A 26,538-nucleotide genomic window follows, 5' to 3' on the forward strand; every position below is an offset into this window, starting at 1 on the left:
GTTTTTTAGTTTCTATCCATACCCATGGAGTCCTCATTAGCTATGCTTTCAAAACAGGCTTTGAAATGAGCAAATGTGATGTATAGATCTGCAGCAAACACGACAGCAGAAACAGCTTTTAAGAACTTGGCAAAGTGACCAAAGACGATGATTTCCAATGAGACAGTCACCACTCTGCTACACCAAAACTCATCCACCAACCAAAAATCCCATCACCTGGGGCAGGAAAGCTTGTCCTAGTTCTGCAGAGCACATGGTGCCACTCACACAGCTGCAGTAAGACGAACAGCTAGAAGTCTGGGATGTTGAGGAGTAAGGAAAGACTTTCTGAATGACCGTATGCAAACCCTTATCTGTCTGATTTTATCTTTCAGCTGGGACTGGAACTGCTGCTTTTTAAGACATGAAAACAATTGCATTTTCAAAATATAGCAAGTCTTTACTTTTTACACACACTGGCAATCTCATACAGCACATCATGAAGCTGTGAGCAACACCTTCAGGAAAAGCTACTTGCAATGTTCCTGCAACCCAGTTTAATTGCTTAGCACTGGTACCTTCATAAATTACAGGGGTCTTCAGAAAACTGAAGTAAAGCCAAGCTGATCACCACAGGAAACATAAAGTAGTTGCATAAATAATTACCATGGAGTCCTTATGGAGCTTGACGTTCAAGTGGTATACAGTATTGACAAACGGTTCCTCCTAGGAAAAAATAAAAAGAAAAATTCACAATTCTGAAATCAATTATGCCACATCACAAGAATATAGTTGACATTATCCTCTATTTCTTCAAATTTAAAATAACATCCTGAGAAAAGTACTTCAGAAAATGTTTCCTTCCCATATTTAAAATATTCAAGAGTAACTAAGTTTTTCAATCCTTTTTGTTATTTTTGTCTGTTTACTATCTTCTGACTTTCAAAAATCTGATAAAGAATTTAGGCCATGAATTAGGACATTTTTAATCTCTCACCTATGCCAATAATAACGAATCTCAAAGACCAAATAAAAAGTAAAGGCTCCTGTATGAAAATTTAGGATAGTTTACACTCGTGCATTGACAGTATCTTCAGAGAGATTTCTGCAAATGCTTGGGTTTTATGAGCAGAAATTTATTGTTACTTAGTAATGGTATTGGTTTAGTATTTAAGGAAAGAGCATCCAAGTCAGTGATGAGAGATTTACTAGGAATAGAGAGAGATAAAGAGGCTGCCAACTTGCCATTAGCACCAGCCTTGCAACATGTTCTTTCAGTTATGGGATAAGAGTGGCCATGTGGTTGCAATCAACCCTGCAAGGCCTGCATAGTAAAAATGTCGAACTTCTCAAACTGATTTCTTTCCACTGCCTACTTGAAAAATTAAACTCACTTGGTTTGTAAACTGACTCATGTAGAGGAGGTACCTTCCTTTCCCTGGATGTTTATTTCAGATTTAAAGGGTCTTAACTTTGTAGGGAACTAGCTTGCTATAGAATTGTAAGACCAGTTAAACCAAACTTAGAGCAATAAATAAATTATATTGTACAGTGCTAACCAGTGAGATTAGGAAATGCAATTAACAACAAAGTAAGTAGAAACAGATATGAAATAGACTATTTCTGAAAGAAGATGCCTTTTCTTCTACACCATTAATTTTCAGAAGAGACTCAAATCTCTAAAGCAGCTTAAGAAATCAGAGCTACTTTCAGCCTATCTGCTTGTTCAGACCACAGAAGGATACACTGATTCAATTATTCTCCTTTGACATAAACCCAAATTAAAATCAGTACAAGCACATATTACAACTCAAACTTTTCACACAAAGACACCAATAATTTATTTTTTGTAAGCATTAACCAGTTGCCTTGCTCATTCAGCCCCCCACCCCTCCCCTTACTGGTGTAGTCTACTAAAAATAAAGCAGTGCAAGCTCCCGGAGAACTGTTGCTTAGCTACATTCTCAATTATCACAATGCTGGCCTTACTCATTCAGTGTCAAGGTCAAAGTAATTGTTTCTTTACTTTAATGAAGTATCCTGTTTATAAAAATCTTATCTGTTTCCTACTTGCTAAAATATTGCACATTTCAGTCAATCACTGCTGGCTTGTCCTCCAGAGAGACAAAGTGTGAGAACATAACCAGTAGTGTTAATTTTTGCCCATAACAGAGAGCTTTTTTCCCCAACTCCACCCAGAATGCCAACTGCCTCACACTGACACACAGGCAACCAATTATACCAGCATGTTTTTCCTTCTTTGCTGTATCCAGGCAAGTATGGCAGAAATGCAGTACTTGTAGATCTACTCTTATTCTTCCCCCCATCCAAAGTGGCAGCTTTTAATTAGCATGTACCTCCAATCAGCATTACAGGAAAGCTAAAGCAAGGAAGGAATTGCCCCATCAGTTTTAAACATGACAATTATTTTGGTTCCTCTTTGCCTTCGAGGGCAGGTGTTCAGCTGCAAAGACTGCAATTCTCCCCCAGCTTGTCCGGGCTGCTGAATATTTCATAACCCCTGAGAAACACAGCTGTAATCAACTTGCAAATAATGAAATGGGCAGTGATAATAGAGGAGAGGTAAAGTGCACCATTAGAAACCATCAGTGCTTTGACTGCTGCTGCAGTCTTGCTGTAACAATTTATCAGGTTATTGGATAAAATAAATATTGCTATCAACTATGGAATCAAAATGAAAGTTATGCCAAAAAAATCAGAAAGCATCTCAGGTGGCCAACATGAACAGCAAAGAGAAAAAACAACAGAAAGAGAGCCAAAGGAATCTCATTCAAGATTGAAACTCCATTAAATGTTTTAATCACACGCCAATTGCACAAAGCCATGTTAGGGTATTAAGATAAAACTAAGTTTACAAAAGTTACTTAAGGCAGGAAACTTTAATAAATATTAAATAAAACAAAGAAAATATTTGAGAAGCCATAGACATGTTCATTTTAATCAAAGCTTGTAGAGTAACCCAGCTGCTGTCCTAACTTTGAAAGAGGATCTTGAGGTTTGACATTTCGAACCTCAGATGTTTACAGTGCAAGCATTGAAAGGCAGTGAAGGACCAACAGTGAGATTACTGAAATGGCATTTCCTGAAGATATTACATGAGCTATGACTAACAACTGCATGCTGAAAACCTGGATCGAGCAAGAAGTTAAATGAAGAAGGTAGTGATCAGATGGATAGAAAGATGTACCTGTGAACTTCACAGGGAAGCTCCACAGGAAATAATTCTTCGTCTCACTTCTGAAACCTCACCCAAAACCTGACTCCTCCTGATCTGCTGCAGGTTTCTGAGGAACAAAGCACTGACTGCTTGAAAAACATCAGTTAATGTCACAGATGATACTTCAGTATTTATGTGGTAAAAGGGGCCAGTTCATACATAACAACCCATATGGATGAAAAGTGAGACTCTCCACATGACACTGCAGTGTAGAAAAGGGTAGAGACTGTCTTCCTCGGCACACATTTCCCCAGGTACCAGAGGAAATACTACTGAACCACAAATCCCAAGGTTGCACAGTCCTTTTTCATCCTCCCTCCAAGCAAGGACAGACAATTAGAGCTGCCTTCTGATGGATACGCAGAGGTAACGTGCCAAAGCCATAGGCAATTCACGGAAGGCTGATGCTGGCTCTATTATTTAACTCCTGACACTCACAAGAATAAGCTGATTGTTATTCCTAGAAATTAAAGGAAGGTCTAGACACAGGGCTGATGGCAGGTTCACATGCAACACCACATTTCAAAAAGAAGTCCTGACAGAAGTGTGAAGTTGCTCAATGGGATACTGCAAACACATGGGCTTAAGAAAGAAACTACCTTCAGGTAAGACTTTAATTAATGTTAGGCAGTCAGCTTTCACTTGTTTCAAAAAATAGTTCATAGAAACTCCAAGAATCCAAGCAGATTGTAAAAGAAATATTAATGAAGTTGATACACATAACCTTTCCCTTTGGTCCCTTTGTACTTGCTATGTTCTCTACACAGATACTCTGTGTTTTTCTTTCTTTCCTCACTCCAGTAACAGACACAGAAGGTGGATGGGTTTAATATTGCCAAATAAAATCCGGTGTACACATGGTCAGTGAAGCAGGGGGAAATGAGCTCTATCACCTGTCACTCTGAAAGAAAGTGGTGTCTCAGGATGATACTGCAATGGAGTAATTCCCATGCTTTGATAATAAAATGACTTCTCTTAATGCTATCTTCCATCTGCTGGAGAAGAGATCACACAGATAGACCTTCAGCCAAAAATTCACTTAATCTATCAGAAAACTCAGACATAACTGAGATGCACTCACTCATATTCTCCTGCTCTCACTCCTGCAAATACTCAACGATAAATTACTCAGACAAACTCAGATTTAGACTTCAAATGTCACAAGCAAATCTTATGCAGCTCATTTTTCCTTTCACGAAAGAATTATTAACTCACTGGGGATCATGTCTTCCTTTCATTATTTGGAAAAAAGCACAATATGACAGGCAGACTTTGTACAATGTAAGGTGGAACTGCTTTCCAAGTTTACCCAATAAAAATCCAAATATCTACTTCAGTAGTTGTAAATTTTCTGCAGTATTGCCAAATGTCTTCTGGATATCAGCATCCCAGTCTGATCATTCTACAAAAGGGGAAGCCTATGATGATATAGGCTCCTGTAATTTGTAAGGTATCTTTTTCATTTATTTTACATAGAACTAGTCTTGGAGCAAGAATGATTAGGAAATATACGGACATACAAACAAACACACAGAGTCAAGGGACTCATCAAGGGACTCAAACAACACCCAGCTCGAAAGTGGGATCCTCACTCCTCAACTCTTACAAACCAGCAAGGCAGGTAGCAGTTCACTGCTCATTTATCTCCTTCTCCTTGGACAACTGACTCTACTGGGAGCCTTGTAAAATCTGTAGCATCATATTAGGTCTTCCCAAGACAACATATTTGCCAACATGTTGAGAAAAAGAACTTTGAAAACCGTTACCCCGAGGGTAAGTACAAGACGTGAGACTGGCACCAGTGCCTTAGCACAGCTGTCTGGCACTTCCCCTTTATCAGAACCCTTTTCAACTGTTAAAAAATGCAGCCTCAATTTACATATATTTTGGGGTACCTCCATTAAAAAAATGCACATTTCTGAAAATAAAGTGAAAGAAGAGTACTTTTCACTACCCAAGTTAAAAGGTCTTGACACCCTTTTTCTTCGAGAAGCTCAAGTAACTCTACTCTTTGAAGCATGGACTTGCCAAGACCTAGGAAAAAGCTTTATGTCAGAGAGATGCTTTTTACTGCCTTCTGAATTAGGAAAGGCATAACTTTGTGAAAACAGGGACAAGATTAAGGAAACAGAAGAGTAAGGAAATGTGGGGAAATCTGGGACTGAGAGATACGTGGGGAAGATGATGGATAAGAACAGGCAAGGAAATTTGGATGGGGGAAAAGGAGGATTATGGAGATGAGAGAGTAGGGAGGAAGGAGTGTGAGAGAGTCACTCAATCTAGGGAAAAGCTAAGGAGAAAAGAATGTGTGAAAAAGGAGAGTGAAATCAGGAGCTACACGGACAAGAACAGAGTGAGCTGAGCCCCACCCAACATGCAGCTGGTCCAAGGGGAGACTAGTACTGCTTTGGCAGAGACAGGGGGACACAGAGTTAAGGAGGCTCAATGGGAGGCTGGCAACAAGGAGTGAAGCAAATGACACGAAAGTAATATAAGTCCTTTTGGACAAAAAGAGAACACTAATAGATTGCTAAGATAGGAAGAGTGTCTGTGGAGTGAAATACACCTACGGGAGCTGTAAAAGTGAGGAAAAGAGGCTTTGGAAAAGTCAAGCAATGTAGAAGGATAGAAGTCAACATGCCTAGTCAAAAGCAGAAGGTCAGAAGAGATTCTTTTGGCATAACCACACACAAGATAAAATATATATTATATTCCACTCCAGAGCCAAGTCCATGAAGGACTGCAGATATGCAATCACTGTAAAGTATACACTTTTGGGACAACTGGCCTAGAATGTATCTTCTGCTTTACCTCATTTCTCAGGTCTGCTACCTCCAGCAGCTCAAAGCAGTAGAGTAGTATAACGGACCGATACTACAGGTTAGTTCTCTCAAAATACAAAATGATAAGGTTCTGTGCCTCTTAATTATGGGATACCAGTTTACATGAGCTGTGGATTTTGTTCAGACTGTCTTCTTTAAACATGCCAGTGGCTCAAGGGTCTGCCATAGGGAGTCCTTACTCCCTGTGGAAAACCAGACTGGCCTGCCCCATAACCTCTTCACATCCAGCATCTGCACAGAAACTGTGAAGAGTCAGCTACAGCTCTGCAGGGTGCTGACTTGTCCCATCCTTGCATTGTCTCCAGCACAAGCAGTGCTCTCCAGATACAACCATGGGGGTGGAATAAATGACCCTCAGCTTCTGCTGGACATGATAGGGACTCATCTGGCTAACTGCATGAGAGGTAAACGAGATGGGTGGCCAAGTCTTTTTGGTGCTTCTGACTGAGGAAGAGAAAACACCTGCCTAAGTAAACAAAGATCTGAAACCTGCCAGAAATGTTCAGGCACTCCTGTCACTATAGCCCTCCCCAGGTTTCCAGAGGCTGCCAAGCAAAGCAGGGGGAGTGAGGGGTGTGCTCCCTTTGTAGCCCACCATCCAGATGCTGTTCCTGCAGAAACCACACTGCAAGGGAAGTTGAGAGACAAGAAGGGAGGGGACACCTGCCCCAGTCTCACACAGTGTATACTCAGATCCTAGTCCTTCTGAGTCCACTAATCCAAGTGTGCCCTTAATTATTTCCATGGTAACTGCTAGGTACACAACCACCCTCCTTATGCTGTATTCTCTCTCTGCATTTTAATTCATGGAACTGGAGTGCAGAGCCTAGGGAAAATGACTGTGAGATTTATTACTTTATTGAAAAAGCTGCAGAACTGATACTGCTGATGGCTGCTGCGAGAGTTATAGATGCATCAGGGTAAAATACTGCACTGAAAACCTTTCCCATGACCCAGTACGGAAGTAGCTTTTAAAACAACCCAGCAATAGACTTACATGTCAACAGCAGCCTCTTAGCTACTAGAAAAAAGTGTGTGGGAGATTTCACCACTGCCTGATGCAGTTGTTCCAATAACGTCTAATTTCATAGAATCAGCTAGAGCAAGTTCAGGAGAAGATCTGGGCTGGGGGAGAGGTAGGAAAGCCAAAATAGTAAGCAGCAGTCACCTAATACCATAAAGCTGATTTCCTGATGTTCCACCTACTCATGAATTGGTAGTTCTATGTCCAAATCATCCTTAAAGCCTCAGGCAATACTTCACAGAATCACAGAAACATGTGGTTGGAAAGGACCTGTGAGACCACCGATTCCAACCATCAGCACGAAAAACCCCAACAACCAACCAAACACAAGCAACCACACACACTCTCCACCAAAAAAACACCCACAAATAACCCCACAACCTGACCACTAGAGCGTGCCCTGAAGTGCCACATCTGCATGTTTCTTCAATACCTCCAAGGATGGTGACTCAGCTACCTCCCTGGGCAGGCTGTTTCAGTGCCTGACCACTCTTTCAGTGGTCCTCACCTTAGCTCGAGAAGTCCAACTGTTACAGACACTGGAACATATGATACAAGAAGGTATCCATCATGAGTTTACTCCATGCATCTTGAAAGAAATGCAGAACTTGAGCCTCACCTCTTACTCCTAGCACTGACCAGTACAGAACACACATTGTTTACAAAAGCTTTCTCCTGTAATTTTCCCATGTCCTGCAGAGTACTCTCCAACAAAGTGTGATCTGGTTCACAGCTCTTGAGCCAAAGATGAGGTGAGGTTACTGTCTTGTATCTCCACAGAGCTTTCTGTAGCAATATCCCAGTAAACTCACACCACTCCTTGCCTTGGGGCTGCACCACTGACTTCTAAAACAATGAAATAAATATCAAAAGTTCTAGCAATGCTAGGGAGCATTTTATATTAACTAAAGATTACATGGTTTCCTGTAGGTTCAGGAATATTGTTGCTGCAGTTTCTATCTCTTTTTTTTTTTTTCCTTCTCCATCTGATCTGCTACCTCAGACTGCTTCTATACAGTCCCAGTGCAATGGTATTAAGTATGAAAGACTAAAGGTCTCCATGCTCCTCTGTAGTAATCTCCCATACTGACTGCATTTTATAAGAAAAAAAAAATACTGGAAAGAACTCTCTTCCTTGCAGAGGGATTACTGAGCTGCAAATTGTTCCATTAAAAGTGAGATATAGCAAGATACAACAACTAAATTGGCTAGCAGCACAACAGCCAAAGCAGTCTCTTCCCCATTAGTTTAGATCCAACTGCAAGGCACTGAGCGTATGCGATGTATTTAAGAGTATTACCCAAGCATAGTTTTCTTTACCTTCCTCCTAATGGCCCCGCACTGACCAGCACTAAACTGCCCGTGGAACAGAGCACACACGAGAGGATCATTGCATGCTACCATCTCAGCAGGCTTGCTTTTAATCAGGCAGCACAGCTCAGAGACAATTCAAAAAAGCCGTCTTGCTAAGAAAATACCCTGCATCTCAGGCACAGAGAGTTTGCTTCAGGAAATCTGCAGACAAAGCTGAAAAATGTAGCAATTTAAAAGGAGCAAAACTGGACAGTAAGAACATTTACCTTTTATGTGAAAATTATTCATGAGACACGTCTACAAAGTGTCAGACAACAGCAAAGCAGTTCATCTACCATGGACAACCCAGCACTCTCAAGACACCAACAGCTATTTGAGTACTCCTAAAGTAAATTCAGCTTCATCTTAATTATTTTCTGTATTGAAAGACCAGAGACATATTCCTGCTTGTTTATGCAATGGCAAGAGAGCATAGTATTGCATGTTTTATTACACTACCAAAGCAGAATCTCCTTCAGACACCGCTAGTGTATAATTTCTGTCTTTCTAAAAGCTGGAAGGTAATAATTAAAATGTTGGATCTGGCAAGTTCATATTATCTATCTGGTAATTACAGAAGGATGGAGAAGCCTTCAAAAAATGTCCTCCAACTTTTGCCTTTACTACACACCTGATCAAAATACTATCACCATTACCTAAATTACCTAAATAAGCCATCATTCAGAACACTTCAACATCAGTACAAAAACCATTAAATAACTATTAGAAGCCTTACCAACTATATTTTATCCTCCTTTTCAACTTCAAAAATATAAAACTATGCAATGACAACCCGAATGCAGGAAAACATATTAGTGACAGTGGTGACAAGCTAGGCTACGTGGTAATTTGTTGGGCATTGCTCACCCAAATGAACACTACAATACAGCTCTAGTTCTTCAAAATATGTCTATCATTAGTCAACGCTATTCATACTGTGGCAGTGTCAACATGCTAAATACACACCAGAAGATCATCCCATCCCCCAGAGACTGCTGTAGAAAAAGACAGAAAGAGACAAGGGAGTGGGTTAGGGCATACACATGCATACATACAAAAAGCAATAGGGACAACTGGCCTGTGTCTCATTATCTCATTTATTCATGCTTCAGGTAAAGAGGAGACAAGGCTGTGCCAGAAGACTGGGGAAGCCAGGACAAGACAGCTAGGAAAGGAGCTGCAAGAATAGAAAGATAAGTCCAACAGAGCTCAGAACGTGCAACCAGGGAAGAGAGAATGAATGAAGAGGTTCAGCCAACAAGGTTGGTAACATTACGGCAAAAAAAACCCAACAAATGCAGAGATAAAACTGCTGGGAGCAAATGGTGCAGGAAAGGTCTGAGATGCTCTGGCTGCTCTGCTCTTGGGCAGCGGCTTCACACACTCCAGCACCTCACAGACCCCCAGCCAGCCCTGCATTGTAGCCTAAATGACACCGACCAACACAGGGCTCCTTATCTCTCTGGCTTACTCACCATTTTAATTACGCTGGTCGTGCGGGCCCTGGGCGGGCTGTCCCTGCAGGGGCTGGCTGCCTGGCTCAGGGCTATTGTGGATAACTGGGGAGTCCCTGGAGGGTCCCCTTCAGCCCCTGGCTCTCGCCCCAGCCCTGCCCTGGGCTGCAGCACTGTCGACCTGCATCCCAACTCATGCCTGTTGTTTTTTTACATAGAAGCCTTAGGATAAGGTAGAATCACAAAGGCTGCAGTAAAAGCACTTGAGGACATGCACCCTGCTCCTTGCTAATTCCCAAAACTATAGCAACAAATAGATTCAATTACCGAGGTAGACACTAGCCCAATTCAAGGGGATTGGTACATGTGTTATAACAAGATGCCTGAGCCGCAGCCCAATTGCATTTACATGAAGAAATCATTTTATGCAAATCTCTTATCCAGGAGTGAGGGCTGTGCAGAAGAGGAGAAGCACCACAGTATGGAGATCCACGATGGGCGGCAGATGGGCAATTTAAGGCAAATCATACAGTTCAGTTATACAAGACATATAACCTGGGGAGAAAGTGTGTAGCTTCAAAGTCATAAATAATTTATAAATTATACAGCCTTCTCATGAAATATCCAAAAGGCCAAGCACCCATTTTTCTCATGATTTTTCTCCACTTTCACAAATCAGAGAGAAGCTGAAGAGCAGTATCTTAACAAAAACAAGATAGCTTTGAGGGAGGATGGGCTTAGATGGCAGAGCTTTGTTGCAGGCTCGCAGGCCAGAGGGCAGGAACTGAAGGCAGGACTGCTGTGCCCACTCCCTGCTGGGAGTGCAGCAGCAGAAGGCAATAGAAGGGAGCTGGAGAGGGCTGAAGAGCAAAACTGTGCCTCTAGGAGCTCACACACCCCTAGGTCTGACACTCCCAGCCTGTTCAAAATCAGCACTTTCTTTCCATCAAAAATGCCAGGTTTCTGTAAGAGAAATCCAGTGCTCAGATTCTCAAATCACAGCAGTGGCATCCACGTGCACGGTGGGCTGTAATCTGTCAGCAGCGCACGCAGTCTCTTTAGACGGCTGGCTATGCTCTGAACAACACACCATGGCACCTCCATGTCCCATTCTCCAGCTTCATTCAGCACATCTGTTGGGACACCTCAGCAGCCTAACCCCTTCCCATCTTCATTACCCAATGCAGCAACTGCCTAAATTACGCTGTAATGACCAACCCAGACAGCTTCTCATTTTCCTGATATCCTGCCTCATGACCCTGCATGCCCACCAGTGCTCTTACAGCTATCCATCCACCTTTTGATAGATATGCACACAGTTAATTTACTTTCATGTTGCAGACTCTTTCTCTTCAAAGTCCCTTTCAGACCGTCAGGCTCAGTTTGCATTTGATTCAACCCCGTCTGGCTGGGGTCTTTTGTTGGAATCCTTAGGGGCAGATGCCCATAAGCTCGAGGGTATCTCTGTAGCCCGAGTAACTCCTAACATTTGTGCTTTCAGTAGACCAGCACTTCTGCTTGCTTACATACAGATGCCTTATGTGACTTTTACAACGTGTTTAAGCAGACTCCCATGCCAAGGCTGAGGATATAAATTTTCTCCCTCCTGACTTTTTTCTGTTTTCAGTTGGTCTGTTGTTGTTCAGGTATTTGAAAGATACTTCAGTGTCTAAAAAGTCCTAAAAGTTAAAAGACAGACGTGTACACTCGCAATTCAGACCTTTTCTGAAACTCTTAAGAGGTTTTGGTGTGCATATTCTTTGTATTACAAATGGTAAATTTGCCTAAATGCAACTGGAGTGTCATTCTTGAGTTCACAGCTCAGACCACACATGTAGCATAAGGCAAATAAAAAATTATTGCAATGGAATAGCAGAAGATTATTTTAAATGTATTTAGTTTTGAGGCTATCTGAAGAAATGAAAGGTCTTCAGTTTTCTGATTACATTTGCTTATATGTTTAAAATATCTGAACACATAGACTGTTTATGATGCGTTTAATTTTACAGAATAGAATGGTCAAGGTTGGAAGGGACCTTAAAAATCAAGTTCCAACCTCCCTGCCATGAGCAGGGATACCTCACTAGACGAGGTTGCACAAAGCCTCATCCAACCTGGCCTTGAACACCTCCAAGGAGGGGGCACCGACAACCTCCCTAGGCAACCTATTCCTGTGCCTTACTACCCTCATGGTGAAGCATTTCCTCCTGATGTCTAACCTAAATGTCCCCTCTTTCAGTTTAAAACCATTACTCCTTCTCCTTTCACCACCCTCTCTGATGAAAAGCCCCTCCCCAGCTTTCCTGTAGCCCCCTGCAGGCACTGGAAGGCTGCTATAAGGTCTCCCTGGAGCCCTCTCTTCCCCAGGCTGAACAGCCTTTCAGCTCTCTCAGCCTGTCTTCATAGCAGAGGTGCTCCTTTGATCAGCTTGGTGGCCTTTCTCTGGACCCTCTCCAACAGCTCTATGTCTTTCCTGTGCTGCGGGCACCAGAACTGTACACAGTATTCCAGGTGGGGTCTCACCAGAGCAGAGTAGAGGGGCAGAATCACCTCCCTGGCCCTGCTGGCCACACTTCTTTTGATGCAGCCCAGGATGTATTTGGCTCTCTGGACTCCGACGCACACTGGCAGCTAATGTTGAACTTCTCATCTACTGCCACCCCCACACATCCAAGTCCTTTTTCTCAGGACTGCTCTCTAGCCATTATGTTGTACATAAAATAAACAACAGAAAAAAAACCTTGATTAATTTTCTTATTCGCTACAGATACTAGCATTGCTGCAATAAAAAGTCTGAAATACCAGAATATTTCTTTTCAGTTTTAGGAGTGTTGCATTTTTTGCATGGGCAAAACTAAAAAGAAATATACATCTAGTATAATAAAGAGCAAATGTACTACCAAGTATCACTTGAGCCCTGCTGTAACCTCTCTGCACCAGAGGCCTGCATGTATAATCCCTCTGAACCTACAATGGGGTACAAACATGCAAACTCCAAAGTGAAAAGAAACCTACATTTTCAGTCATGAATATTCTCAGTAGCTATTGTTCATGTACCATTGGGCCTATCAAGCTATACAACCTTTTGGTTAACAATGAGTTTTGCTTCTGAAACTTCCTAAATATTTTTAATTTAAATGTCCTGTGAAATCCAAGCATTTTTCTTCCCACACTGGAGATTTTAGGTACCAAAACCAAAGAAAAAAATCTCTTTTTTCTAGGAAAGAATATCTCTCTTGGTTAAACTTGTTTCTACCTAAGTCTACGTCTACTTCCCAGGTCAGATTTTAAAAGAACACATTTTCACCCATTCTGCAGCTCACTAAGATCTGAGCCACTCTGTCACACTGCAGCTGTTTCTCTTTTGAAGCCTCTGATACTGCAACTATACTCAAACCTTAAACAGTACCTAATCTCTCCTGCATGTCTGTAACTGGGGAGGATCTGTGTAAAGGCTTGGATTTCACCCTTTCCTAAAATGGGGACTCTCCTTCTCCTTTGGGAAAATCAAACAATTTAGGTTAAGACTGTGCCTCTTCCACCTCAAAAAACTTTATCCCTGACCTGGGAAGCCTCTCCAATGATTGCACTGGAGCCACAGTATTTACACTGAGAAGGCAGCACCAGTATGTCAAAGATCAGGCTCATTATGAATTTTAAAAATTATTAATAGGAACTAAATTTATATGAAAAACTCTTCAGTCTTTATTTTGCAAACAGAGGGTCAGGGGATAAAAACAAACTGTACATCAACAAAGAATAACTCTACTGTTGCTGCACTACGGATAAATATTAAAGCCGTGCTTCTAATTAACATAAAATTAACTTGCTAGCCAAATGAGAAAGCTAAGGTCACTGATAACAGCTCCACTGCTTCCACATGCACAAAAAGCAGCACATTTGGTGGGGTCTGTTTCCAGGCAGCTGTTAACTCTTCAGGATGAGGAAAGCTGCCCTTGCACACGGTACCAGTATGGCTTCCAACAAAAGCCCGCTCTGTAGGCTGGTGCTGATAAAAGTCACCTCGACTGTTATTATGTGGAGGCACATGGGACATCACGCTAGCTAAAACTGGCTTGGAGATGGAGGTAGTAAGAACTGGGCTTTAAAGGAAATTAAATACTTAGAAAAATCAAGACAAAATGCTAGCACATTAAGTGTTATTTGTACAACACTTACAGGCTCAAGTCACTGTAAAGAATGAGATCTTTTCCTTTTTTTTTTTTTTTTTTCCCCAGATACCTGGTTAGAACAGAGCTGAAATACCTGCTCTTGTGCACATATTCTGCAGAGACAAGAGACAATGACAGAAACTGCAACCCCAGTGTACAATCCAGGGAACATATAAGTGATTTCCTATTTTAAAAACAGAAAGTGAAAAAGTGGGAGTGAAATGAGAAACAGACATAAGGTACCAAGAATATGTTGCTATTCTTTTTTCAGTGAGATGGAAAGTATTTTTCAGATTTTTAAAAACAAACCAAAGAACTGTTATTTTAGAGCAGGCTCTCTTAAAAATTGTCTGTCTGGAAAGAAGATGGCACAGAGGTGGTCCTATCACTCATCCAGCACAGCTGCTTTAGAGTGTAGTTGGTGCCATCACAGAGTGGTTGAGGTGGGAAGTGACCTCTCATGGTCATCTAGGCCATGCCCCCTGCTCAGCCCTACAGCCACTTGCCCATGGCCATGTCCAGACAGCTCTTGGGTATCTCCAAGGATGGAGACTTCATCGCCTCTCTAGGCAACCCATGCTCGTGCTTGGTCACCCTCATAGTGAAAAAGTGTTTCCCAATGTTCAGAGGGAACCTCTCATGTTTCAGTTTTTGCTCATTGCCTCTGGTCTTGTCACTGGGTAACAATCCAAAGAGCCTGGCTCCTTCCTCTTTGCACCCTCCCTTCAGGTATTTACATACATTTATGAGACTCTCCCTGAGCCTTCTCCAGGCTGAACAGTCCCAGACTCCTCAGACTCCCCTTATACAGAAGGTACTCCAGTCCTTTAATCATCCTCACGACCCTTTGCAGAACTCCCTCTGGTGTGTCTATGTCTCTCCTGTACTGGGGATCCCAGAATTGGACCCAGCACTCCAGGTGTGGCCTCCCCACTGCTGACCAGAGGGGCAGGATCACCTCCTTCCACCTGCTGGCAATATTTATTTTAATACAGCTCAGATCACCATTCACCTTCTTTGCCACAAGGGCACACTGCAAGCTTATGTTTAACTTGGTAACCATCAGGACCCCCAGGTCCTTTCCTGCAAAGCTGCCTTCCAGCCTGTCAGTCCTCAGCATGTATCAATGCCTGGAGTTGTTCCTCCCAAGGGTCAGGACTCCGCACTTCCCCTTGCTCCTGGTACCTACCACTCACAGGTTCAATTTTTGGATGTGGAATAACTCCTAGCAGCTCTCTGTAGAACAGCAGCAGGTGACATCCCCTGGACACGGCACTTAGCAGCTGGGGCCAGCCACAGGTACAGCTGCCTCACCACAAGCCAGACTCTTGCCAGTATGTAAATAGCTGCAGATCCTCAATCCCATGTTGGCTACATCCTCCACTTTGCAAGCTACACTGTATCCGCATCCCTTCATTTAAAGCTTAATACTCACCAAATTGCCAGATTATACTTTTGGAAGTTAGTCCTTTTCTGTATCAAGCACCCAGCACTGCCAGGGCTGAGGGACAAAAATTCACTGGAGACGATCATACAGGAGAGTGAGGAAAAGGCAAGCTGAAGTTTGCAGGACATGCCTTCAGCCACAACACTCTGCTACTGCTGAACAGAAACACCAGCTGCAGGAAGAGAAAGCAGCACTGCGCTTCTCCCTGCCACCAAAACCTCACTCTTCAGCATGCAACAGACTTTACAGCACTATTTTTTTGCAAGAGTTTGCTCTCATCTGCACAAAAGCAGGCTGATACACACCACAGGCACTGGAGAGTTAATAAAATCAGGCACAGCTAGGTGTTTGAAAGGTATAACTCTCTCAGCCCTGGTAATTTGTCTACAGCAATCTTCACACTTGTTTTTTTCTGAATTCAATCTTTCCAAGTACCAGCTGCTGATGAACTGCGTGGAGCACCATTTTTATTAAATGATGAACAGTAACATTGCAGAGTTACACTTCAGAAAACTGATTACTACCTACTGACAGACAGTTAAGCACAGAAATTCCTGAGAGTTTGGGGTTTTTTTTCAATTGCTGTAGACTCCAGTGAAAAGAAGCCTTTTCTATTTAAAGATACTGCTTTTTTGAAGCATCAGAGTAACCAGTCACACAGGCTAATACTTAATATAGAATATACAACTGCTCTGTAGAGCAGGGCACACATTGTACAAGGTGGAACACAGAAATTCCCAAGACTTAGAAATTCCTCTTCCTAGGGAATTACAGTCTTGCAATGTATAACTTGTGCCTACCTCAGAAAACCAAGAGCAAACAAGTTTTCTTGGTTACTGCACTTCCTGAATAAAATATTATTTACCCCTGATTAAAACTGACAATACGTGCTAATTTTACCACTGTCCAAGAACTAACATTTCAGTAATTCCCACAGCTGGAAGAAGCAAAGAGTGACAAAAATCAGCCACGGGTTTCCCAGTTCCCAGACTCTAAATGCTGAGGGCCAAACCTCCAGGGCTTTGGTTTCCTGGGGTAGCTACAACCAGCTCCTTGGGCTACCTGACTCTGCATGGAGCTATGTCTCATGACTCCAGCACTCCAGGCTCCATGGGCCACAGCTGGAGATAAAACCACAGCTTGTCTGTATCCAGAAAACCCCTAAGAGAAGACTCCTGCTGCTCCATGGTATGATACCTGCCCTACCACGCCAACATCTCTGCAGGTGCTGGAAACCAGGACATGGCCAGGCAGGTCTGTCAAGGCCACCCCACTGGAGTCTGGGGGTCCCATCACTTGTTTCACAGACCAGGCTTCCCTCTCTAGGCCAGCTATGGGTGTTGATGTGCCTGCTGGGAACCAACCACAGCATGCTGTTAGTTCACACTATGCCTGAGTACTGAATACATGGGAAACACATAAATGCTGAATTACTGGCTATTTGCCTGCTTTGCAAGTAAACAATTTAGCTAATTTCCTCATAATAATGACCTCTCATTTTGGTGGGAAATGAATCCTCTGCTTCTGAGCTAGTTTTCCTCCAGTACTTTCTGAGGGCTAGTTTTTAATCTAAACTGCCAAAGCGGACGATCATTGAAATCACCTGGAAACCAGCAACCATCAGCTCACCATAACTGGTCAGACCCCACAGCATGACACACTCTATTAACCAGACACAGATTCCCTACCATTTACCTGACTGTTAACCCAAATTAATTCCTGGTGTATGTGCTTTCCAGAAATTAGATGGATTTGTTGGGTAAAACTAAAGATGGAGTCATAGCTGAGTTAAGGGCTTCAGGGTTCACTCAAGCAAATTCAAATACGTAATTTATACTGAAATGTAGATGAAGAGTATGAAATTATTTTTCATTCTTAACATGAAGATTTAATAGCAATTCTTGCTTTCTCTTTAATTAATATAATTGAATGGAACAACAATTTAAAAGATTTGACAGACTGTCCACCAAGATACCCTGGAAAACTGAACCACTGTACCATACCTCTACATAACCAGCATAAAACCATTTCCCAATGCAGTAGCAAATTTCACACACTGAATTGCCAGGAATATTTTTCCAAAATTCAGCTACAACGGCAACACTAGAAGGTGACTACATGCATGCATCCCATTTGACTTCCAAGGACATAGTTAAGAGATAAAACAAAAAGGAAAGACAATCACATTAAAAAAAAAAAAAGAAAAAAATATTTGCAGTACAGATTAGTTATAGGTGGTCTACAGGTAACTATCCACATGCATAATGTCACATGCTACTACTCCCTTAAGTGATGAATTAATCCACACAGGAAAGCTCTGTGACAAGTCACATCATAAGAGCCATGAAATGGAGGTCACTGTGCCAGCTAGCAAAGGACACATTAGAAAGGGGGGGGGGGGGAAAGAAGAAAATGCTCTTTATACATTCCACTTCACTACGAACGTGAGGAATTTATTTCACTAATCCATGGCTGGCAGTGTCAGAGCTACTCGGAGCTGCAGAGATGGAGAGAAATATCCAATTTTCAAATCCCCTCCAGCTACACAAAGGTAAGAAGGAAGAGCACTTCTGCCACCACTGAGCTGTTAATTGCACCACTGCTTGAATTAGGCCAATACTATTTCTGAAAATGCTAAATTAGAGGCAGGCACATATCACAAACTGCTTCCTCCTATAAGCAGGACAATTAAGATTGTGCCAAAACACACCTTTTACAATGTGCTCAGCTGTAGTTTATTTTGCTTGCTCAGTAGCAACGTTATATTCCTACATAAGGAAATGTGAGAGGGAGGAACTGCAGAAGCAACCTTGCCTATCCAAATATGAGCTTACTCAGACTACGTAAGCATTAGGTCACAATTTACTGCTCTGGGGGAAAAATCAGTTTCCTTTCTTACAAACTGTACTAAAAAATAAGGCAATATTTGACAGTTCCTCAGAGTGTGAGAAAGATACAAATAGCTAGTTTAGCCTTTATATAATTTCTTCTTTTTCCTTAGGCAAGCAAATCTATAAAGCCTCTCATCTAACGTGTGGGATTAATAAATGATGAAGCTACAAACAAGAGAGCCCCAACCTTCCATCATGTGCGCTCAATTATTTTGCATTTAATAAGAGTAAAGGAAAATGAAATTAATTTAATCTTTGTAATTGTCAAATTAAATGACAGAACCTTGCCAATTATAACAGACCAAAACAATACATTTACCTTTACCAAATCACTGTTAAAAGTGTAAATTTTATTCTGAGTAGGATTTTTTGTGATATATTAGCTTCCATTCCTGGAAAAGCACCTACCAAACACTGCAGCAGAGGCCACGGAGACCCAGGCTCTGGATCAGAGCTACTTTTAAACTAAGCTATATGACAGCATTTCAAAATAAAGTAATATTATATTTCTGAGTGTGCTTGATGAATATTCCTTACTAAAGTCAGTGTGAAGCCACAGGTTTTCTTACAGTTTCCAGGCTCCAACAGTCTGAATGTTGGTCCATGCATTCTACTAGATGGAAAAGTAGCTACTATTAAAGAAACTTCTACATGCAATCAATGCAATTTCTTCAGCAATTTCTTCCTTCATCTCCCTTATGCTTCAGTCTCCTGAACCAAGATCCCCGAGTGGCAGTAGGTAAGAGAGCATGATGTAGGCAACAGTCCTGCTCAGCTGCCCACACCCCCAAATCTGCATCCCTTTTCCACTGCTCTTCCTCACTCTTGCTCCTATTGCACATCTGACCTCTTGATTAACTCTCCCCCATCATGGCAGTCCCTAGAAGAGAACTTCAGGTCATATTTCTCTGTGTACCTCTTCTACTTTGAAATTATCTTGATTGGACGTGAGTAGCAAGGGCTACCAGCAGCACCCCAGCTAAGGTTTCTCTACAGCCCTGTAGGGTGACAGTGACCCTTTCACACACCTCTGGGAACAGTCTGCCTGCTCAACCAAAGATTTTCCTCTGCCATTTTTTGTGGCCACATCCCAGTGGTGGATCACGTGGCAACAAGCATATCCAGGTCTTTCCCTCCTTCAGTCATTTCCAATAACGAGTCTCTAATCCCTTTGGCTTCAGCTGCAAAATTCGCATTGATTGATAATGGATTTTCCACTGATGTAGAATCAGGCACTTCAACTACACCACTACGAATTAACAGAAGAGAGCTCTGTTAATCCTTTATAAGCAAGCTTAATCTTTTGGTTTATAGAAAGAGGAATGAAGGCCCCCTTTTCTCCAGTATCAGGCAGAACTTGACTACTACTTTGGAAAACTGTTCTTATTTTATTTGACTGAAACCAGTATCTTTTTTAGAAGACACAAATCACACATCTGCCAGGTAAAATAGGAAGAGTTTGAGCTATGAATCCTGAAGCTGAAAGCTGGGATCAGCACTCTGGGACTTAGAGGTACTCCACAGATAGTGCTGTCATCTGGAAACAGCAGGCTGACAAAGCCTTTATAGCATTCACCTTTCAATTAAACAAGAGTAACATCCGAAACCTCACATTAAAATAGCTGTATGATTTGTTGGGGTTCTCACTCAATGATGTGATTTGAACATTTCCTGTACATCAGCAATAGTTATAGCTATTTAACTACAAGTATTAGCACCTTTAAAGACTGTTACAGAACTTGGCTAATAACTCTAAAGCTATCAAGCCCTCAGAAAGATGAACTGATCTTACATTGAGACACTTTTTCCATTAAAATGAGATTCTGTTTGATGAAGTCAAATACACTTTATTAAGTCAGTGAGTAGCAGAACAGCTTTTTTTTGCAGGACAGGAAATCCATTACTACACTTCAATGTCTAGTGAATAAGAGTTCAATCACACAAACCTTTGCTCAAATGAGAAACCATTGCTCACAGACTTGTCCCATTGCAGTCAACAGGCTGAGCAAAAATACTTAGCAGCAGTAAAATCTTGAAAGACATAGCCCAGATATCACAGTTGCAATTGGTACTGCACGTCAAACAGCCCTTAATTGGACGTCCTATCCCACCATGCACCCACTAGATGCAAAATTTTCATTGATTTAATAATTCATCCTAAGAACCACTTCTATGCTAGGATGAAAAGAAGTCTTCAACACAGCAGCTAAATGGTTCCTGTAAAACACTGGAATGCCACATATCTCCAAAGGACAGTAAGATGCTTCTCTTTTGTCATGCATTTCACTGCCACTGTTTAGTTGGATGACCTTCTGAAAAAAGCAGCAGAGGCTGATACAGACCTTCATTAAAGCAGTTCCTCCACCTCCTCTACATCTGTGAGAACAACAAGTGCAGGAGGGAAGAGGTGAGCAATCCACAGAGTAACGAAAAGATGTTCTTCAGAGAGTTATCACTTATTTATGAGTAAATCCCCAGATTAACACATCCAAAGCTGAACAGTTTTTAGTATATTTCACTTCTGTACAACTGGCACAACACAGCCAGCCATGAGTTAAATCGGATGTCTGAGTATTCAAGGTGTCAAATAGCGAGTTGAATCTGGACGTCAGTAAATCCTTGTTATGTCTTTTTGAAGTACAACAGCCTGCTAGATTTAAAGCTCCTTCACAAAATTCCTCCAAAGCTCACAGAAATCCTTCTTTATAGCATTGCCCATTCATCAAGATCTCAGCAAAGCAAAAGCTCATACTGAAGTTCTGTAATTACACTGACATAGTTGTCTAAATAGTCTAATATTCCAACTCTTAGAAGTATACTGCTCAGCTTTGAATGGAATTGTATTCCACAACGGAACAAAATGGACCTGAACTTTTCCTGTTAAGAATAGACCAGCTTATGGTCATCTTCTCCAAAGCAGGGTTTATCCTTTTCAAAACAAAGCACTCGTCGTTAAAAGTAAAATTGTTTTACAACTGTACATTTTCAAAGAGAAGATCGAAAGACTTTCTGTGATACAGGAAATACAAACGTTACACATTGGTCTTCTCGACAAAGCAAGCACCTTGAAACTAAATGGTTGTATTTGCTAGGCACACTTTCCCTAAATTGTTAATCTGTTTGCAAATGTTGTCACAAAAAACAGTCATCCTGAATGTTTTGAAATGAAAACAAGCTCATTGTCTGCAATAAATGTACAAATCTGCAGAACTGTTCTTTGAGCTCCTCCTTCCCACAGCTTCCAACCAAGATGCTGCCAAAATCAACACCACCACTGCAGTCATAATTCAATGATTATGTCTATAGCAACTGTCACAATGGTCCCAAGGCCATCTTTAACACCCAACTCAAGCACTCTGTGAACCCAGGAACAAGGCTGGGGCACCACCAGGACATGCCCTGCAGAGGAAGCCCCCCAGGCAGGTTAGCTTTGGGCCAAGTGGTAGCACAGCATGCCCAGGCCACCCCTAAGATGGGCTGCCCTGCCATCCCAAGCCTGGAGGGGTTCTCTGGGTGCTGCCTGGGCTCAGCAACAGGGAACAGAGCCAAGCGGTAGCCCACGGGGGAGCAGACAGCAGCCTCTGTGGATTCATCTGCCCCCCAAAGCCTCATCAGCTAGCTGCCTTCAAAATGGACAAGTTTGGCAAGAATTTAATCAAGTAAGATGGTTTAAAGCACATGTAGAACAAGCTCTTCCTGGGGAAGAGCAGTCTCTGGTGTGTTCTCTGCCCCTTGCCATTTAGGCCAATACCTCCACACCTCTAGGACTACCCTCCACTCCCATCCTAGCCTGGCTAGACTGAATTTCTCCAGCACCAAAAAAAGAGCCACTTAGAAATCAGTTTTAAATTTGTTTGCATTACTTTGGAGGGTTTGTTATGTACTTGGATGAAAGGAACCCATTAAGTACATCTATATTTACTTCACTACAGTGTGGCTCTTGAAGTTAGATGAAAAGATTTACTCTGGCCATGTTTGTTTATTCATCAGCATCAGCTAAGATAAGTTTTCAAAGGCTCATCCTCATCACATTTACATGAAAGCACACAGATTTTTTTCAAGGGTCGTATCACATTCTGCGAGCTGGAAAAGGACAAAAGAAACTTTTGTAAGAATTACGAAATCAAGGATCGGCACAAGAACATCTCCTACCATTTCCAGTTATTTAGGGGGGGTGGGGTGAAACCTGAAGTCATTCTTCCTCCCCCCTGCAGACTTATGAACAGCCAGAAACCATAAATGGATGACCAGCTACCATGCCCCCAGCCCAGATATCGGCAACTGGCACACTACTTAACCAGGGACACCAGAAGTGAAATGTTAACCCTCGCACTTCCGGTGTGGTTTAAGCAAATGTAGTCTCCCAAGTTTCTAATAATTCTTTTTGCACTTTGACAAGAAGAAATTTTTTTTTTTCATAGTGGTACTGAAGAAGAGCTTTTCATATCTGCTAGCAAAGCATTACATAGTAATATAGCCCATCACTGACAAATCCTAGCTGTACAAGTCCTAGTTATCACTGACAGGAAACCAAACATGACTTGGTACTTGCATGTCTTTAATATCAAAATTTTTCCCCAAGTTATGTAAACATTTAAATGACATTTATGGACTGTATCTTCCTTCATGAATTTACACTTTCCCACGGAAGACTTCCAGAGTGATTAACAATGCTGATCTTTATCCTTCACACTGACTATTCATTCATCCTTTCTAAACGAATACTGCTTACATATGACCCAAGAGGGCTGTAACAAGGCAGTATTTATCTGCCCTAATAATCTACCATTGCTGCTTTAATTAAAACTTGGTTATATCACAGCCACCAAGCAAAGGAATGCCTCTCACCATCTTCACCTAACAGCTGTGCTTGGTGCACCTTTGCTGGAGCAACTTTTGGAGGTCCAACCACCTGCAGCTTGCTCTCTCCAGTCCAGGTAACTGTGGGCACAACACTGTAAAAAGACCCTTCACCACAGAAGACAGGCAGAACGAAACTGCAGAGGATTTTGCAGCACGGGGCCTCAAGTGAGTCACTGAGCACCTGTGGGTTGGTATTTACCCCTGTTCCTGAGCAAGGCAGTCCTGCCTGCATAGCACACAGGGGTTTTGGCAGGTGAGAGCTAGGGGAACGTGAGCTGGACATAGCACACGTGCCCATGGCAAACCTATGTGCAGAGAAGCTGCAGCACAGAATAGCAATTCAGAGCATGAGGGATACCAGGATGGGGATGGGAGAACAGCAACCAAGGACATCGCAACTCCCCTCAGTAAATCTGCAGCTGAATCTTCAGGCTTCAGCTTCCCCATTTACACAGCAGAATCTTACAGGGCCTCCAACAGCCCACACAAATGCACAGTGATTTCATAGCCTTACAGAGTTTATTACTAGCAGTACTACACAAATGAGTGTGCACTGCCCACCCTTTCCATGTTTCCACCCATGCAAGTCGGTTCTGATGATACAAATGTTTAGAAACACATCATTTTCCCAAGGAAGAAGCTGTCCTGAACTTCTACCCTCACCAGAACACAAATTTTTTTGCATCATTATGTACAACACAAGCCCTGTAACTGACAGCATCCTTGGGATGCAGACATGGGCTGCGAGCAGCGAGGGCTGGCTGCCTGCAAGCTACAGGCTGCACCAGGGCCTCAGAACCCTGTCCTGTTCCAGCCACTGAACTCTACAGCACTTTACTATCATCATCAATGAGCTGATAAATCGATCTAACTCCTTTGTGTGCTAATGAAGTTCACAGTGCCCCAGTGAAGAGTATTCCTTAACCAAACGCCACTGCACAGCCAGCAAGGAAAACTCAATTGCATTTCTTGTGGATTTCTCAGAATAGAGCTTCCTAAAATAATAATTAGCTGTAGGTTATTGAGCATTTCTTATTTAGGACTTGAAATCCAGAAGCCCTATAACTTTAATAGCAGGATAAATGTAGAGCTTAAGTTATCTGGTAGCAGTCATTTGTATACAATACATGATCTAAAACCACATCAAGCCTGGTGGAAGAGGCTTATGAGGACAGTGCCCTAAAATGCAATGGATTACCTGTTTGCTTTCCTCATTGACCTTTCGTAAAATAAACTAAGCAAAAGATAGGTGAGCTAAAGGTCCCACAACCTTTGCTCATGTAAGCAGTGTGCTGCCTTCAGAAAAGCTTCTCATTCAGAAGTTGCAGATCCCCATTGCTGATCTGAATATTGATTTTATGCTAAATAAACCCTGTGCTGAAATACTGTTTAAGTACTGAAATACTGTGCTGAAATAAAGGTAAAATTGCTTTTGTACTTCAGGCCTGTAAGATGTTGTGTATACTGTATTCACAACTGTTTTTCCATGAGAGTAAAAGGTACTCACTCCTTACATGAGATGCCTCATACGCTGCAGAATCTGGCCCTTGTTAAATAAGCTAATACCTGAGTTAATCACTTTTCTAGTAAGGGAAGACACGTTTGCTATAACAAAGCACGTCACATACAGGTACATTTATCAGGGCAAAACTTTAAAAGATACATAAAAAACATAAGAAACCCTGAAATTTGCAATTTCTGCTTCTGTATTCTCTAAGAGAAACCAACACAATAAAAAGTACTTCCATTTACCTACTGGTTATCTTCAGCAGTGCTTGCCTCTGCAAATTCTGTTAACACACTGCTGTGATCATCATTCAACTGCAACGCAGACTTCCAGAGAACTAAGGCAGATTTGCTTCTGGTTTCACACGGCACACTTTTTTTTTTTTAAGTTTAATTTAATAAAATAAGTACTCTGGATAAAAGTTAACTGAGCACAGCTGCTATGAAAAGAGGAAAATATTTTCTGCCAAAATTTTATCTTTGCTCCTCTCTTTTTCTGCCTTTGCTGCCTAATGGCTCAGCATTATTTCAAAGGCCATTCCTTTCACAAATGTAAATCAACTCAGGTATTCAGCACCACAAATGATGTATTACTCTCCTTAAAACCAAATCTCTGAGGGACAGATTAGAAAGAAAGGTTAAAGAGCTCTATCATTCAAAGCATTATAGTTCAGACACCTATAAATCATTGCGTTTGTCTATCTGGATAACTGGGTCCATTAGCCTATGTACCATCCAGGCTACGCAACTTTCTGGTGTGACCGTCTGCCAGGTCCCTGCCGCCCCCCTTGCAAGCGCTAAGGGAACTGAACGCTCCAAGCAGCACACGGCAAAGGACACGCCAGGATTAATTAATTGGTGCTTGCGGTTCCCTCCGCACCGCTCTGAGCGGCAGCCCCTGCCTCCCCCGGTGAGCCCATCCTCTAAAAGAGTTTCCAAGAGCAAGAGCAGATGCCACTGTGAAACAAACTGGAGTCTGTCACCACGTTAACAGGATTTGAATGAAAATGCAGTTGCGGGGCTGACTCCCCGGAGCCGGGAGGCGCGGAGAACCCCGCGGGCGCGGGGCCCGGGGCAGACGCGCAAGCAGCCCGGCCGGGTCCTGCCCCCCCGGGCGCTGCACCTGTGACCGCTCCCGGCCGAACGACCCCCCAAATGGCCGCCGAGCCCGCAGCGGGGACCGCGGCCGGGCAGGGGCAGCCCCGCGGTGCGCGCCGCAACGAGCCCCGCGGCCGCCCCGCCGCTCGCCTCCCGCAGCCGCGCAAGCGACCCGCGCGCTCCGCGGCAGCGCACAGGCGCACGGCCCCCTTCCCCCCCCGCCCCGCCACCCGCAGAATAAAAATAAAAATGAAGAAAAAAACCAAAACACACATAAAAAGGAGACGCCACCACCCAACGGACACGGCAACTTCGTGCACCGCCCCCAACTCACCGGAGGCGCGGGCCCCGCGGAGAGGCGCGCCCGGGGATGCCGCTGCCCGCGGAGCGCAGCCCGCAGGGGCCGGGCAGCGGCGCGGGGAGGGAGGGAGGAGCAGCAGCAAGTCGCGGCGCGCCTCTCCGCCCTCCCCCTTCCTCCGCCCTCGCTCCCTCCCTCCCCCTCCGCCGCCCTGCGGGGGTTGGTTGGCGGAGGGGACGGAGCGCGGCCGCGGAGCGCGCGCGGGCGGGCGCGGGGCAGTGCGCATGTCCCCGCGGCCGGTGCCGGGAGGGCAGCGCTGCGGCGGCGGGGCGGGCGGGCAGCGCGGGGAGCCGCGCACCGCAGCCCTTGCGG

General features: G+C 43.1%; 1 protein-coding gene across 5 annotated transcripts in view; it reads right to left on the reverse strand.

Moving 5' to 3' along the window:
* PAG1 (phosphoprotein membrane anchor with glycosphingolipid microdomains 1) overlaps positions 1-26,290 on the reverse strand; it is a 116,032-nt gene extending 89,742 nt beyond the window's left edge. For 4 of the 5 annotated variants that reach the window (XM_051612549.1, XM_051612545.1, XM_051612548.1 and 1 more), the window contains exons 1-2: positions 26,203-26,290; positions 646-705 (exon numbers count right to left, since the gene is read on the reverse strand). The gene's annotated coding sequence lies outside the window, so the exon portion shown is untranslated. The other variant, XM_051612550.1, reaches the window with a different exon arrangement.
* Positions 26,291-26,538: the final 248 nt, after the last annotated feature.

This window comes from Apus apus, chromosome 2, assembly GCF_020740795.1.
Source record: "Apus apus isolate bApuApu2 chromosome 2, bApuApu2.pri.cur, whole genome shotgun sequence".
Taxonomy (NCBI): domain Eukaryota; kingdom Metazoa; phylum Chordata; class Aves; order Apodiformes; family Apodidae; genus Apus; species Apus apus.